This window comes from Sinocyclocheilus grahami, unplaced genomic scaffold, assembly GCF_001515645.1.
Source record: "Sinocyclocheilus grahami isolate Dianchi unplaced genomic scaffold, SAMN03320097.WGS_v1.1 scaffold307.1, whole genome shotgun sequence".
NCBI lineage: Eukaryota > Metazoa > Chordata > Actinopteri > Cypriniformes > Cyprinidae > Sinocyclocheilus > Sinocyclocheilus grahami.
Window position 1 is genome coordinate 1,399,211 of NW_015505486.1, and position 16,651 is coordinate 1,415,861.

The window sequence follows — 16,651 nt, forward strand, 5'->3', positions numbered from 1 at the left end:
CTGCTCAGTGAATTTGTTCGCTGCGTCAAGCTGTTGTTGAAACAAGTGGACAACGCTAAATACAGCTGTAAACGGGGTGTGAAACGTTTTGAGCTTGCATTCAAACGGATTGCTTTCGTGGTGTAGACGCTGATGTGGTCAAATGTGTTCGAGCAGCCACAAAAGACCACCTACTCTTCGCCTACTGACCTAATACATGCGTAACCATTGTGAGACATACAAGGACGCGCGCTTATCATACGGGATTTAAACTTTGAGGGGCCGAATCAGAAGTATTATTTTCTGATAACAAGAAAAGAGTAAGCAGTAAGTACAAGCAGACGTAATATTAGTGCGTGATAACTTTAGCCCTCCCGCTCGTTTTTTGACACAGACAGAGGGAAAATATTGTTTATATCAAATATTATTTATTGAATAATAATATTTAATAAACAACAACAACAGCCGCCATCATAAAAGTGTCTAGGCAATTCAGTCAAAAATACAAAGGCAGCGCTCTGATTTAAGCATTGAATTTACATGAACATGAGATTTTGCCAAAACTATCTTCTCTAGAACAGATAATAGATTAGTGAGACTGAAGACTGCCCGTTAGTATACTTACAGAATACTCAAGTAAGCAAAAATCTCGGCTCTATAATTGTTTATATAATTTCCAGATTTAATCTATATTATTGCACAGCTGTATAGAGTTATTCATATTATAGCAAATTCAGTTATTCCTGTATTAAAAAATTCCAAATTCAAACGCTCAGTTTATACGTTATATTTTATACAACAGTTCGTTCTGGTTCTCAAATCTGATTGGTTGAGAACCGTGAGATATTGTACTGGTATCGCTACAGGAACGCCCTTTCACAATTTTGTATCACTCCGCTTGTTCTAGCCGGGTCTTTGTTTTTTTTTTTATTATTCACTGAGCTAATCGTAGTTAATAATCATAGTTAGTTAATATATAAGAAGAAACGTCTATCTTCGCGGTCTCTCTCTCTCTCATTCGGATACACGTCTTGCCGCATTGTTTCTCTCTTATAACCTCATTATTTCTCACTAATAAGCTCCTTATTTCTCACTAATAACCTCATTATTTCTCACTAATAACCTCATTATTTCTCACTAATAACTGAAGCAGCACATGCCCTTGATATGAGTTCTAAAAGTGACGTATGTTTAACTGTCAACTTGAGCTTTGAATCCGTAGCGGAAGGAAGTAGTTCCGCACAAAAGAGGGTTTTATTAGGCACTCCGTTGTTTCTTGTTTAATTACACACATGTTCCGTCGAACTGTTGTATAAACGCAATATCACTCTCGTACTCGAGCGATACCGGCTCTATATCAGCGGCTGTGATTACCTGCGGCCTCGTGCCTCCGGCCTAAGCACAGCCATGCTGTGTACGAGAGTGATATTGCTCATATATTGTTGCAAAATTGAAACTATATCATACAGCTCTATAAAGTTGGATTTATAGTACATCCTAGTTTACTTGCCTATATATAGCAAATATGTACTATATTGCATATCTCGGCTCCAAAAGCTGGTTCCAGACCCCTGTAGATCATCTCGTGGTGCTCTGAGAGCTATTTTGTCCTGTGACTAATCTAGATCCTCCTCTAGCCCACGGCCCTGTTTCTGACCCCTGACACAGAGGTCAGCGAGGGATCAGCCACAAGCTGATTATCTCGCGCCGCTGTTTTGCTAACAAGCTTCTCGGCTATTTGGCCGAACTTTTTCAGTATTCTAGGTCACCAAATTTAGTTAGTCTCTGTCTCTGTAGATGAGGTTATGTTTATTTTTCACTGACAAAATAGTGCTATGGTGTAGTTTTTTGTACAATATCGTGGTAATAGCTTGTTTTTATACACTGTATATATTTGAACCATTCTTTTCCATTTAAACCTGATTTCAGTATTGTACATCAATAAATGTACTTAAAGTAAATCTGTCAGATATAAATCAAATTATTTTTACTTGCAAAAAAGAGTCATGCTATTACGTTTTTTTGTTTTGTTTTAGACGTGATATGATGGCAATACTATGTTTTGTTGTTGTTGTTGTTGTTGTTGTTGTGTGAATTGTTTAATATTTCAGGTCAATACATGTAGTTCACATATATGTGTCATGGATACATGAGGTTTTCACATGAAAAAGTATTGTGTTATTGCCAAGGCTTTTTGGACTTGGTTTTACAATAATGCCTTGGTGTTTGGACATTTTTAGTTTTTCTAGGTCACTACATATAGTTTATGTGAAACTGAAAGCATAATATAGTTTTAATAAAGTACTGTGATACACTGTTTAAAAAAAAAATCATATGATCAATAAATCATGGCAACTTGTTTTTCCATTATTTTAACTTTTTATACAAGATTCACCTATACTCAAGAAGGGGGGAAAAATTTTTTATTGACTTATACAGCCAAAAAACTTAAGGCAGCAACTGAACTTTCTCTTTTTAATTGAATTAACTGGAAATGTTTTACAGTGAATTGCCAAGTTTTTTTGGTCACTGTAGCAGTTTTCTCTCATGAGTCAAGAAAGCTGCTTTCCACAATTCAAAATTTCATAACAATGATTTATTGAACAACTGAATTCCCTGCTAACTGCACTGCAACAAATTATTTTCCTACTCAGTATTGTTGTCATATTTTCCAGTAAAATACCGAAAACATTCTCAAACAAAGTTACATTTACTTAGAAACAAAATATACATCTTGTTTTTTTTTTACAAAGGGATCAAAAGTGATAATTCTGAAAAGAATAGTATTTTTTTCCTTTTAAATTAAGTAGCTATATTTCTGATCCCATTGGCAGAATAGTTTTTTCTTATTTTAAGCACAAACTCAATTTTGATATATCTTTTAGAACATGATTTAATATCTTGAAGTCATTTTGCGTCTGAAGTGAATGCATCTTGATTCAAGAATGTATAGATATTTGTACTGAGAAATACTGAGAATGAAAATCTTCATTGTGAGAGTGAATAATTAGCTGTCGTTCTAGTCCACGTATTGAAGCGGTGGTAAGCGTGTACGTGCTGCTCCGTCTTCCTCCACAGCGACACATGCTCAACAATCACAACCGCTGACAATCGCTTCAGTGTTCATTGGCTATTTTCAGTGTTTAGCTCGTTGATTGATCTCTTGTGATCCTTATTTTGAAATCACAAAGCCGAACAACAATCTCTTTTGTGTTTGGAGCGTGTAATTCTGTGGAATTCGGGCCCTGTAGGAGGCGCGGAGAGATTACATTATGAAAGAGACTCAGGTTAGCTGGGTTAGGATCAGCTAGTACTAACTTCCACATGTTTTTAGTTCTCTCTGGATGCAGTTTTGTACTTGAGGCAGGTGTTTGGGATAAGTCTCTCTCTCTCTGTGTGTGTGTGTGTGTGTGTGTGTGTGTGTGTTTTCTCGGGTCCTTGAATTGAAATGTGTTGGAGGCAAACAGGCGAAGCTGCAGGTCCACACACTCCCTTATGGAGGCGCGCTGGAGCAGCAGAAGCGTGTTGAAGCAGTGAAATGGGCCTCTAGGTATCACACTCCAGAGTATAGCCTAATTGAATGTATTTCTCACTGTTCTCGTCCAGTGCTGCTGTGTAGAAGTGGTGAGTTTACAGGGATTAAAACGGAGTGTGTCATTTCCTCTGAGAAAACCAACGGACAGGAATTCATATTTTAATTTCCAAACAACGTAAATGTTAGGACTTGTACACTATATTCCAAGACTTCAGCAGTCATGTGATTATTTTGCGTGAGGAACAGGTGCAAATTTCCGGAAAGCCACATAAGAAATTGTTTGGTAAATCATAACTATGATATATAAGTCAACGTTGTGACATCATGAATTGAAATATTGAGACAAAAAGTGACATTTATGACATCAATTCAATCATGAATCGAATCATATGATAATTATAATTGACAAAAATGTTAATGACAAATTTTAAACGTATTACGACATAAAAAGCCATACTTATGACATAAATTGAAATAATGAGTCATAATTATTCACAAAACATTATTTTGGTAGTAAAAGGTGACTTTTTATATCAGTTGACTTTAAAATATTGACTGTCAAAATTGGACTTAGCATGTTAATTTTTACATTTTATCTCATAACTTCAATTTGTCAGTTGACTTTTGATGTCATAATTTAGACTTATGTCATAATGAATTCTCATAATTAACTTAAGTCATCATTTTGACTATCTTATTGGACTTTTTATCATAATTTGGACATTTTTTATCATAATTTTAATAACATAACTTAGACTTAAATGTCCTTGTGACTTTTTATCTCATAATTAACAAGTCATAATTTAGATATTTTGATGCTTGATATCTTGTGATTTTGACATTTTATCTCATAACTTTGTCATAATTGACTTGATGTCATAATTGAGATTTTTTTTTTGTCATTTTGACTTTTTATCTCATAATTAAAATTTCATCTAATAAATTTGGCTTAATGTGTCAATTTTAATATTTTATCTGAGTTTTAATTCGTCATAATTGACTTTTAAAAAATATTTCACACTATAAAATTGTATTTATAATTTTTACTTTTATTTTCATAAAATGTATTTAGTATGTCATAATTTTGACTTTCTATCTCATAATTGATCTTGTAATTTTGAGTCATATTATTTTATGATTTACCAAAGCATGTTTTCTTTTTCTTCTGTGGCAGAATTCAGCCTCCATGCAAATTTAATGCACTGACATCATCTTTTGATCAAAAACAAAAGTGCTGACAATCTGCCAAAAATCCTTTTTAAATTTATTGTTATTTTATTTTAATCAACCGAAGAAAAATAAGCTAATATGGAAAGTGTGAGTAAATGATGGCATACTTGTAATTTGTGAACACAGTGTCAGTGATTTATTTGTGTTTTTCTTCTGATTTGGGCGCTAGTATTTGGTGTTAGCAAAAGACTTCTGTTCTTTACAGACATTGAGTCTCAAGCAAACATATCAATGTTTTAAAAGACAGCGCGCCAATGACATGAAACTGATAAACCAGAGTTATCATGAAATCAAAATTTATACTTTTTAATCTAGTAAGTTTGCCTCTGAAACGACTTTCTTTTTAGGCTGATGTCAGCAAGGCTGAATAGACTATTGTAAACTAGTAGCCAAAGAGAGACTCCATCCTAATACGTAACAACCACTTTTCACCATCCACTTGTTTCCAAATGTATAAAATTAAGTCCTGTCACTGAATATCCCAAATATGTCACATTATGGAAGTAAAATGGGTTATGAATGCCATTTCATGTTGTTTTCAATATCACACATCTTATAAGATCACGGTCCAGTTCTTTATATGTTAACCAGATCCGTTTCTACATGACTTGGCATAAACCGAGATGTTCCGCTCTTCGAAGCAAGTTTAATGTTTATCCATCTGTTATCAGAGCAGCAGAAACCTCCACACTGCCAAACTATTCTAGTTAATAGATAACGCAGGTTTGTTTGTGTGCTGTTTTTGTACCGGCTCTCTAATCAATAAGCATGCGAATGGAGACATCTGTGTTTCTAGACTTTAATTAGACACTAATAGGGATGTTGTGCCAAACCACTTGTACACACAAACACACACACTATCCTTCCATCGTAGCGCAGGATTAACAGTGACTATTGGAAGCTGCAGGCAGTGTTTTATATCTGTAACACACATCAGTCATAAACACACTCGAGGTCTGACAGCTGAACACGGGGACTTGAAGTTCCTCGTAAAGGAGTCGCTGCGTAATATCATTGCGCCTGCTGCACCCATGGTATGGCAGCAAAGATCCTTGATTATTACGCCGGAATGAGAGTATAGTTCCTAGCCATATCGGCCTAGAAAATCGCAACTTTTCATTTTCCGTCGGTCTTAGTACATACGTACTTATTTTTTCCCACTTTGCTTCACTTGTCCCTTTCTTTTTCCTTTCTTCAATTTATTTCCTTGCTTCTATTTTCTTTTTTCATTTGGTTGTTAGCTTTTTGTATTTTCATTATGCATATGATGTATTTTTTCCTTTTCTTTAAGTTTCCTTTCACATAAATGTTTTGCTTTTTATTTATTTATTTAATTTTTTTTTACCATTTTACACTTGTTTTTCTTCTTTTTACATCACAGAACAACTTTTTTAACCTTGTTATTTTTTGTATGCGTTTCTTGTTTCTTTTGTAGTTTTTTTTGCTGCTTTTATTTATCATATATTTTAATTTTTTTTATCTTTCTTTCTTTCTTTCTTTCTTTCTTTCTTTCTTTCTTTCTTTCTTTCTTTCTTTCTTTCCTTCCTAAGCCAATTTTGGTGTGTGGTATTTTGGCTTTATTTGATCTGTTTTGTTTATTTTTAAACGTTGTCTCTTATTCATATTTTTATTTTGTTCTTATATTTTTTTTTCTGTTGCAGTTTCTGTTTTGCTGATTTTAAGGTCTTTACATTTTAATTTCTTTTAACTTGTTTTGCTTGTCTGTTTGCTTCTTTTCATTTCTCTCTCTTTCTCTCTCTCTCTCTCTCTCTCTCTCTCTCTCTCTGGTAATCATGTTCCTCCTCTCTCATACAGGGTTCGGTAGAGCAGATGTCCTCCCGCATGTCAGACCGCCTCATAGGTGCATTCTGGGTCTTAGACATCAGCAGTCTAATTGCTTCTTCACTCTGGTGTGTTGTGACTGTATTTGGGTCTCAGTGGAGCTGTTGTCAACAGTTTCTGTCTTCCAGGGAGCTCTGGCTGTAGATTATATTGTAAATTAGACAGATTGTCACCTGGAGGCAGCTGCCCTACACCTGTGTGCAGGAGTTTTTTTTTTTGCAATTTTACTAAGACATCCCCATGCTGCAATGGATAAATACATCTCTTGTTTGCCTCTGGGTAGTTTTCACTTAAATGGGTTTATAACAGATGTTCCCTAAAACGCACCGATGGCATGTTTAATTTCCTTTTTGATCTATAAAAAGCCCTTTGCATGGTTGTCAAGCTCATGGCAGCCGCAAATTTCATGAATGAACCAGACTCGTCTAATCTCTGAATTAGAACATCTGTGTGTCATGAACAACATGCTCTCTTTAAGTACAGGGTTGAGGACATTTTTCCTCCTTTCATTTTCCTGACCTGCTCCATGGTGTGAATGTTATTTAGTGAGACTATTAGAGTATTCCAAAAGAACTTCAAAAGATAGAAAGCAAAGGGGCTTTATGTCCATGATATGTTGTTTTATTTTGTTCTCTGTATGTTCTTTTATAGGTAATACATTTTAAGTTCTCCATGAGTTATTTTATAACTTGTAAGTTCTCTATAAGTTCTTTTGTAAGTTGTAAGTTATTTTACTGTGTTAAGTTCTATAAGTTATTTTGTAAGTTTTAAGTTATCTGTAAGTTTTAAATTCTCTGTAAGTTTTTAGTTTTCTCTATTCTTTTTTTAAGTTCTCCATAAGTTCTTATTTGAGTTTTAATTTATCTCTAAGTTTTTTTGTTAAGTTTTCTAAGTTCTTTTGTAAGTTTTAAGTTGTCTATAAGTTCTTTTGTAAGTTTTAAGTTCTTTGTAAGTTTCTTTTAAATGTTAAGTTCTCTAAGTTTTGTTGTCTAAGTTCTTTTGTAAGGTTTAAATTCTCTGTAAGTTCTTTTTTTAAGTGTTAGTTCTCTAAGTTATTTTGTAAGTTGTAAGTTCTTTTAAGTGTTAAGTTCTCTAGTTCTTTTGTAAGTTTTAATTTCTCTAAATGTTCTGTTCTCTATAAGTAATTTTGTAAGTGTTAAGTTCTCTGTCAGTTTTAAATTCTCTGTAAGTTTTTAGTTCTCTGTAAGTTATTTTTTTAAGTTCTCCATAAGTTCTTGTTTAAGTTTTAAGTTATCTGTAAGTTTTTTTTATGTTAAGTTCTCTAAGTTCTTTTGTACGTTTTTAGTTGTCTATAAGTTCTTTTGTAAGTTTTAAGTTCTCTGTAAGGTTTAAGTTATCTGTAAGTCCTTTTGTAAGTTTTAAGTTTTCTAAGTTCTTAAGTTCTCTGTAAGTTTGTTTAATGTTAAGTTCTCTAAGTTATTTTGTAAGTTTTGTTGTCTAAGTTCTTTTGTAAGTTTTAAGTTATCTGTAAGTTCTTTTGTAAGTTTTAAGTTCTCTATGAGTTATTTTCTTAAGTTTTAATTCTCTGTAAGTTTTTAAGTGTTAGTTATCTAAATTATTTTGTAAGTTGTAAGTTCTTTTAAGTGTTAAGTTCTCTAGTTCTTTTGTAAGTTTTAATTTCTCTAAAAGTTCTGTTCTCTACAAGTTCTTTTTTAAGATTTAGTTCTTTGTATTTAAGTGTTAAGTTCTCTAGTTCTTTTGTAAGTTTTAATTTCTTTAAAAGTTTTAAGTTCTCTGTAAGTTATTTAATAATTTCTCCATAAATTCTAAGTTTTTATAAATTTTCATAAGTTTAAGTGTTATAAGTTTAAGTTCTCCATATAGTCATTTTATATATACATGCTTTTTTAAAGTCGTCATCGGATGCCCATTTTCCACAAGTTGATATGATACTTTAGGGTCTTAATGAAAAGTCTATAACATACTTCGGTTAAAATTTCTCAATGGTAGTGTAAAACAACACCCTTTTTTCCTTGCCAAAATCAGCTCTGCAGAAATCAACCCAGTTTTTTGCATGTTGCTTTAAATGCTAATGAGCTCTGCTGACCCCGCCCCTCTCTTCTGTGTAGGACGGGCAGAAAAGGAAACCGGAAGTATCACGTTGCTATGCCAACACATTTAGAGTGTCCACACAATACTTAAATGAAGGAAAATTATTTCTAAATTTGTAAAGTAATTTGAAATTTTTTTTTTTAACTTGTTCTATTTTGCTCAATGTTTGTGGAGCTGCAGCGTACGTACAACAGACATCTGTTAAAGAAAAAAAGTAGGAGGATATTAAGAACAAAGTTTATCAGTTTTTACCTGTGGCGATTTAAGTTTTGTAAACGCCACATCTGAGCTTGTGTATACATCTGCCGGTGCCGCCATTTTTTAAATTAATGATGGTTGTTTACGGCGACCCAAAAAAGTGTTACCTTTTCTTCAAATGCGACCTTTGAATGCAACCTTCTTTCACAGGAATTCAGAGGATGCAGTCTCTCAACAGTAGCAAAAAGAGTGCGAGTGTTGTTTAAGTTACTGTTTATAAGGTTTGAGAAGAAACTCTGTGGCTAGTTCCACATTGAAAGCATGAAGGCTGTCTTTATAGATGCTATAGTGAATTTCAAGTTTCGTCTTCCGCCACATCCGCTCAGCTTTTCTGCATTGTCTTTTTATACTCTGTACTGCTGTTTGTTTTCTCCAAGCTGATTTATGTCTGCCAGTCTTCTTGCTGACTTTCACAGGAGCAATATCATCAATAACATTCTTAACTTTTGAGTTAAAGGAATCAAGGAGAAGATCAACAGAGTCTGCAGAAATGCTTGGTGTTAAAGATATAGCCTCCATAAATAGCACACTAGTGTTCTCTTTCTGACAGAGACAGAGATTCAGTGGTAGCAGAGATCAATAAGTAAAAAAAAAAATGATAATACAGAAGTGATCAGATAGTGCTATGTCCTTAATAACAATGGATGAAGAACAATTCAAGAACAAAAGGAAATTATAAAGACATCAAGACATGATTTGATTTGATTTTGACAGATCTGTCTGTCTGATGATATCTTGTGGTCCAGGTGCCATTCTATACAAATGCACCTGCTCTAGATGGGCATTGTTCCGGCTGTAAGTACACCATCAGTATCACTGCTGCTGTTAGTATCTGCCAGAGGTAGTATCTGCTGTTAGTATCTGACCAGAGGTCTGGTTTTACCCGTCAAACTAGGTTGCTTTTATTCAGCATTTCCTTGTGGGACATTTCTGTGTTAGTCCCGTTAGCAGTACACCGAGACTACAGAAGACACATGACCTTAAGAATGGCTGAACAGGATCGCCAAGATGTAGATGAGTTTGTTTCTTTATCAGATTTGGAGAAATGATGCATTACATCCCTTGCTCACCAATGGATCTTCTGTAGTGAATGGGTGCCGTCAGAATGAGAGTCCAAACAGCTGATTAGAGCATCACAATAATCCACAAGTAAAACTGGCCGCACACTAGAGGATTTTAAGGCAGATTTTAAGCCCGATTTGCACCCCTGAATGATCAGGAGGTGTGGCCCGATTTTTTGTCCACCTCTATTGTGTGGTGTCATTACGATTATTTGAGCTGCTCCCGATCGAGACGGAGTGTCCCTGACATGTTTGATATTTAGGACTCTTGATTGGGGTGCCTCTGACGTGATTCCTGCGATAGCCAATGAGAGCGAGTAAGCGTCACTTACCAGATGTTGCGTGCTTCTATAGCTGAAACTTGGTTGCCACGAAATCAGAATACATCACCCATATTCTTTGTTATAATTTGTTTTTCACTTTGAAACAGAACGCGTGCCAGGAGAGCCAGCTGAAAACGTTGATTGTTTTCCATTTGTTTTTCTTCTCTAGTCACGTTTGATCTCGTGTCACTGTGAAATCGTCCGTTCTTACAATCGACAAGTGTGTGGTCTCGTGGTCTGGTCAAATCGTCAAGTGTGCGCGTTCAGAGGATTATAAGGCTAAAAATTAGGGATGCACCGATCCGATACTCAGTATCGGTATCGGCTCCGATTCTGGCATTTTCTGCTGGATCGGGTATCGGTCAGACGAGACCGATCCATATCCGATATTGTGCGTATACTATTCTGTTATCGTTAAGCCGCACAAAAACATTATGAAGTTATAAAGTTTTCGTGCATTATATTCCCAAGTGTTCTGTCTATATATAATATACACACTGCTCCAGGTGTGTGTTCACGGTGTATGCACTTGGATAGGTGAAATGCAGAGCACTACACATAAGTATGGGACACCATGTATGGCTACATGTCACATCCTTATGTGTAGTGCTCTGCATTTCACCTATCCAAGTGCATACACCGTGAACACACACCCGGAGCAGTGTGTATATTATATATATATATATATATATACACTATAAATGAAAAGACATTTCTTTTAAATGTATAATAATCTTTCATTGCAAAAGTATTATAATTCTTTTCCTTTCCTTTCCTTGTTATAGTTCATAGACTAAAATTTTGGCCACCAAACGTGTATTAAAAACATGCAGCTTTTCCCTTCACAAGATGAAGAAACAAACTTATCTACATCTTGGATGACCTGAGGGTGAGTATATTTTCAGCAAACTTTCATTTCTGGGTGAACTATTCTTTTAATCAAATTGATTTAGATGATCTGGCTGTGACATGTAAGCTAAATAACTCTTTACTGACCAATCAGAATCCAGGACCAGAACTGTCAGGCATCATTACAACACAGGTCTGTAGACCTCAACTATTGAAACTCTGGAAATCCTTTCTCTATGTGCTGTTTGGGGAGGACTGGACAGATAAACAATGACTCTTTTACCAAAGAGTTGTTTTGGCAGACTGCAATGTCCTCGACTGATCCATCTCTGAAAATAGAACAAAGAATCCACAACCTGAGCAAGAACAGCTCTACATCTACTTGAGTTCTTCCATGCCTCCCTTCCCACTGACGTACTGTTTAAATATTTCTTATATGAGTCACTTTTGATTGTTTAATATCAAAACACACCCACTGTACTTTTTATAAACCAAGGGAGCTGCCCACCTCGATGGCATTGTAGTATACAAAGGCTGTTCCAAACAGTAGGCCCAGAATGCATTGCAGTATGTCAATAAGCATTTTAAAAAGGAACTTAAATTTGTAAAAAAATATATATTATAAATAAGCTTATTTTATTTTGTAGTGGAAAGTACCTATGATATAAACTCATTAACCCATTAAACTCATTACCCCGAACTTGTGTGTAAAATGTATTTGAATGTTTGAGAAGTGTTTGCAAACATAAACATAACTCAAGCATTGTGTTCACAGTACGCAGAGTACCGTTGTTAACTTTGGAATAACATACTACTCTTAGACCCTGTCCCAAATGGCACACTTCATGTGCATTTGTGAACTTGTAGACTTACAGTGCTCACCGTATGCATGTGTCTGTTAAGTCCACAAGACTGTAGGGTGTCCAATTAATCATCTCTAATTGTGAGAGCCCCCTTTTGGCTGCTACATGTCCTCAATGTGCACTTCTACCCAGCCGGCACTGTGGTGAGCTCTGCAACAGACTTCTACCTGACAGTCAAAGCGGCATTGCGATTTAGGACATGATGTTATTATTTCTGCAATATCTTTTTATGGCGGAGTAGTATGCTGTTAGCATGATATTAGTATGAATGCATGTGTCTTTAGCCTGTGGATGTGCTTATGTCAATCTTGTGTCGGGTCTACCATGTGCTTCACTTGAGGAGCCTAGTTGTGTTGCGTGAGGTGTTACTGCACCTAGGGTGTTTTACATTCCACTTAGCAAGGTGCAGCGGAAAGGAAAAGAAAACTCTCTAGAAAAGGCAAGGTAGTTTCCCATGTAGACAGAGAAGGAACTATAGATTCTTTATATCATAAGGACATTAATCAGATTTTTGATGTTATCTGCTCTATATATCATGTTTTCCTTTCAGTGAGGACAATGATACTGACTGTTGATAAGATTTAAGATTTACATAGAATAACATGTCTGTGCATAGGTGTAAATGTTAAAAGGCCTTGGGCTGTGTTCTAGTGTTGGGTCGTTCTTGAACGATTCGTTCGTTTTGAACGAATCTTTAAAGTGACTCGGGAAGAATGAGTCGTATCGGGGAGTGATTTGTTCAGTCGCGCATGTACAACATCCTATAGGTTCTGTACTGGAATTAGTCAAGTAGTTCACCTGGTTCGAGTCTTCGGGTTTTTCCGAGTCGTTCGTTCATCACGTGACAGCCCCATAAGCTTTAACCAATGCAGTCTGAGCCGGAAAGAGAATTGATTAGTTCATCTCGAGTCTTCGGGTTTTCGAGTCGATCGACGTGACAGACCCATAAGCCCAAAACCGAAGACTTGTCAGATAAGAGGTGGTGAGCTAACCATAGACTGAAGACTCAGGTAAACAATGAATTAATCTTTTCTGTTTCTTATAGCAGTTTTGTATTGTTTGTAGTGATCGACGTGACAGACCCATAAGCCCAAAACCGAAGACTTGTCAGATAAGAGGTGGTGAGCTAATCATAGACTGAAGACCCAGGTAGTGTGATCAACGTTTGCATAAGTAATAGACATATTAGAGAAATAACACGTAACATTTTAATTATATTTTGTTAAAATGAACGAAATTACTCGAAAAAGGATTTGTTAATTTTGCTGAACGAGACTCAAAGGTCCGAGTCGGTAAAATGATCCGAGCTTCCCATCACTACTGTGTTCACAGTTGGCATACTAGTCTACTGCCATGGTGCTCTGAGTTGATGTGGTTTGTGGCTTGTTTTAGCTGGTTGTCATCCACCAGGTGAAAATTATTTATAATTTCAGAGTTATGTGCCCTCTAGAAGCTTGCGTTCTGCAAGTGAACGTCGCTTTATTGTGCCATCCCAAAGAGGCACAACATCACTTTCATGGACTTTTAAATTAAATGTTCCCTCCTGATGGAATGACCTGCCCAACTCAATCTGAGCAGCTGAGTCCTTAGCCATCTTCAAGAATCAGCTAAAAACACATCTCTTCCATCTTTAGTTGACCCTCTAACTCTAGCACTCTCTATTCTAATTCCATTCTTTAAAAAAAACAACTTGCCCCTTTTAGACACACTCTATTCATTTAATAACTGCTTGTTTTCTTTAAAAAAAAAAACTAACACTAGCTTATCTTTTCTTATCTTATCTATTATACAATTAACAAAAGCAAAAAGGCCTCTAACACTGGCTTGCTCTGTTCTTTTTCTATTCTATCGGTTTTCTTTTTATTTATTATATAAAAAAAAACCTTGCTACGTGTACTACGTTAAGCTAGCTGAGACTTGTTAGAGCACTTGTATATCATTGTTCTTTTGTTGATTTTGATTGCTTCCATTGTCCTCATTTGTAAGTCGCTTTGGATAAAAGCGTCTGCTTAATGACTAAATGTAAATTCAAACTAGAGTTGCTCTGAGTTTTTAATAAGGTTAAGGCTTTGTTAAAATCATTAACTATTGTTATTCTATAGGTTTTTATTTGGAAAGCAGTGTTATGTTGCCTTTTTTTCTCCAAAAAATGGAGTCAAAATTAGATGTTAAAAATCATAGCCGAAATCCCATCTTATTTATTTGTTTAAAGGGATAGTTCACCCAAAACTGAAAATTTGCTGTCTATTTACTCACCTTCAGGCCATCCAAGATGTATGTGACTGTGACAAAAGGGCCGTGAGGGGCTGCCGCTTTACTTTCATTTTATGTTTGTTTATTTTATTAATAAGTAATTTAATAAGTTTTCTTTAAATGTTCGCCGGTTCCCGCCTCTTTCTTTCCGTGACTATGAACGGTGTTACATTGGTGCCGAAACCCGGGAGGAAGGAGGGACACGCTGCCAGAAATCCCTCGCCGCTGTGGTGAGTCCGCGGTGCCATCAAGCATGGCGGAGCAGTCTACCGCCATGGAGGCTCGAGGCGGTGGGCTGGAGTGAGTTGCCTGGGGGGGAGGACGAACTCGCTACCGGCCGCCTGGGCTGTGAAGGGACGGCTGCCGTCCGTGAGGGAGCGGAGTCGCCGCTGCCGTTCGCCTGCTGCCATCCGCCATGATGGGGAGGAGCAGGGAACGGGGGACTCCTGCCGGCTGCCCGAAACCAGAGGAGTCGTCGCCATCCACCGGGTGGCGGAGGAGTGTTGGGCCATCCACCGAGGGCTATTCAGTGCCGCCGCCAGGCATCGCGGAAGAGTTTACCCAGCTAGTGGAGGGCCGAGCGGCAGTGTGTCTGGGAACCGGAACAAAATTATTGTTATTTTTTTTCTCCCCTCTCTCGTCTCTGTCTCTCCTCATCCTTCCATCTCCTTTCCTTTTCTCTCACCTCGTCTGTCTGTCCTTACCCCAGGTATGCCACGGCCGCTGTGATCGGCTCCCCCAGAGGGGGGGGGGCAGTCTCGTGAGAACCCCCGGCCTGCGAGGGGCAATGGGGGTATGTGACGAGAGGGGCGGGGCCGAGAGCCGTGGGAACGGAGCAAGGCCGGTGGAGTAAATGCTAATGCATGACACTTGTGCCACTCACCGGTCTCGAGTCCCACGGAGGAGCTCCGGAAGGATAAAAGGAGGAGTGACCACAGTGTTGGACGAGAGAGGACCAGGCCTGGACATTATTTTGTGTTTTGTGTGAGGCAGTCGTCCGCGAGGGGCTGCCGCTTTACTTTCATTTTGTGTTTGTTTATTTTATTAAAGTTTTCTCTAAATGTTTTCTCTAATGTTTCTCTAATTCTTCTTCCCGTGACTATGAACGGTGTTACAGTGACTTTATTTCTTGAGTCCTTGGTGATTCATTTCTTCAGTCCTTCATTCAAGTGTTCGGTTCACACATTCAAATATCACCGGTCCGAGGTGAACTGTTCACTGTCCAGTTCAAAAGAATCATGCACTGGACATCACTCCGGACTATTTGCCTGAGGCTCTGAATTAAAATAAGTATTGTTTACTTTCTTGCACAGACGGATTGTTTCGCTTTATAAGACCTCAATATATTGTCAGGAGCAATGGGTATTAATTTTGTGTTCCTTGATATTCTTTTTATGACTTAAAGTGACAGTAGCCACTGACTTGTATTTTATGAATCACCAAGGACCACGGTTTCAGCTAAAAGTATTCTTTACTCTTCTACTGAATAAAAAAAAAGTTACCTACATTTTGAATGGCCTTAGTGTGAGTAAATTAACTTCAAATTTTCATTTTTGGCTAAGATAAGTGCACTTCTTGAAAAATGTAGTATGTAATCAAAATATTTTGTACATACAGGAGTTTGCATATTGAGAATAGTAAACACTGCAGAAATAGTGAGAGTTTCGTAGTATGCTATTCTAAAATTAGTGACACTGTATGTTGGTGAAAGTCTCATGATGATTCTTCACCACAGCTGTCTGTCAGTGCACACACACACACACACACACACACACTCACTCATGCATCCTGTCTCACACACTTCCCCTGATGAGGTTTACTCAGCAACAAGAGCTGTCTGCTGTTCCCAAGGAAACAAAGCAAATCTATGCACTATCTCTCGTTAGCCAATCTGAGCGGCCTTGCTCTCTCTGTCTGCCTCCCTGGATCTGCTCTAAATCTCCAGCAGGCCGACGCACGGCACTGCCTGAACATCTCTGCTTACTGTAAATGAAATGCGTATCATTCATAAAGTCTTTGTAATCTAAATCACCTGGCTCTTCGTTGCCTTGAGACCTACAGGAGGGATCAACTTCAGAATACCTCATATGACTGTAATGTAGAATCTTACTGTAACACAGTTTGTAGATCGGGAAGAAGGACGCGGGAACCGGCGAACGGTCAAACAAAACTTTAATAATAAAATAAACACAAAATTGCGCGACAGTCGTCTGCGAGGGGCTGTCGCGCAATTTTGTGTTTATTTTATTATTAAAGAACCAAAACACAAAATCAAATCCAGGCCTGGTCCTCTCTCGTCTGTCACTGTCGTAGCTCCTCCTTTTATCCTTCCGGAGCTCCTCCATGGTACTCGAGACCGGTGAGTGGTGCAAGTGTCGCTCATTA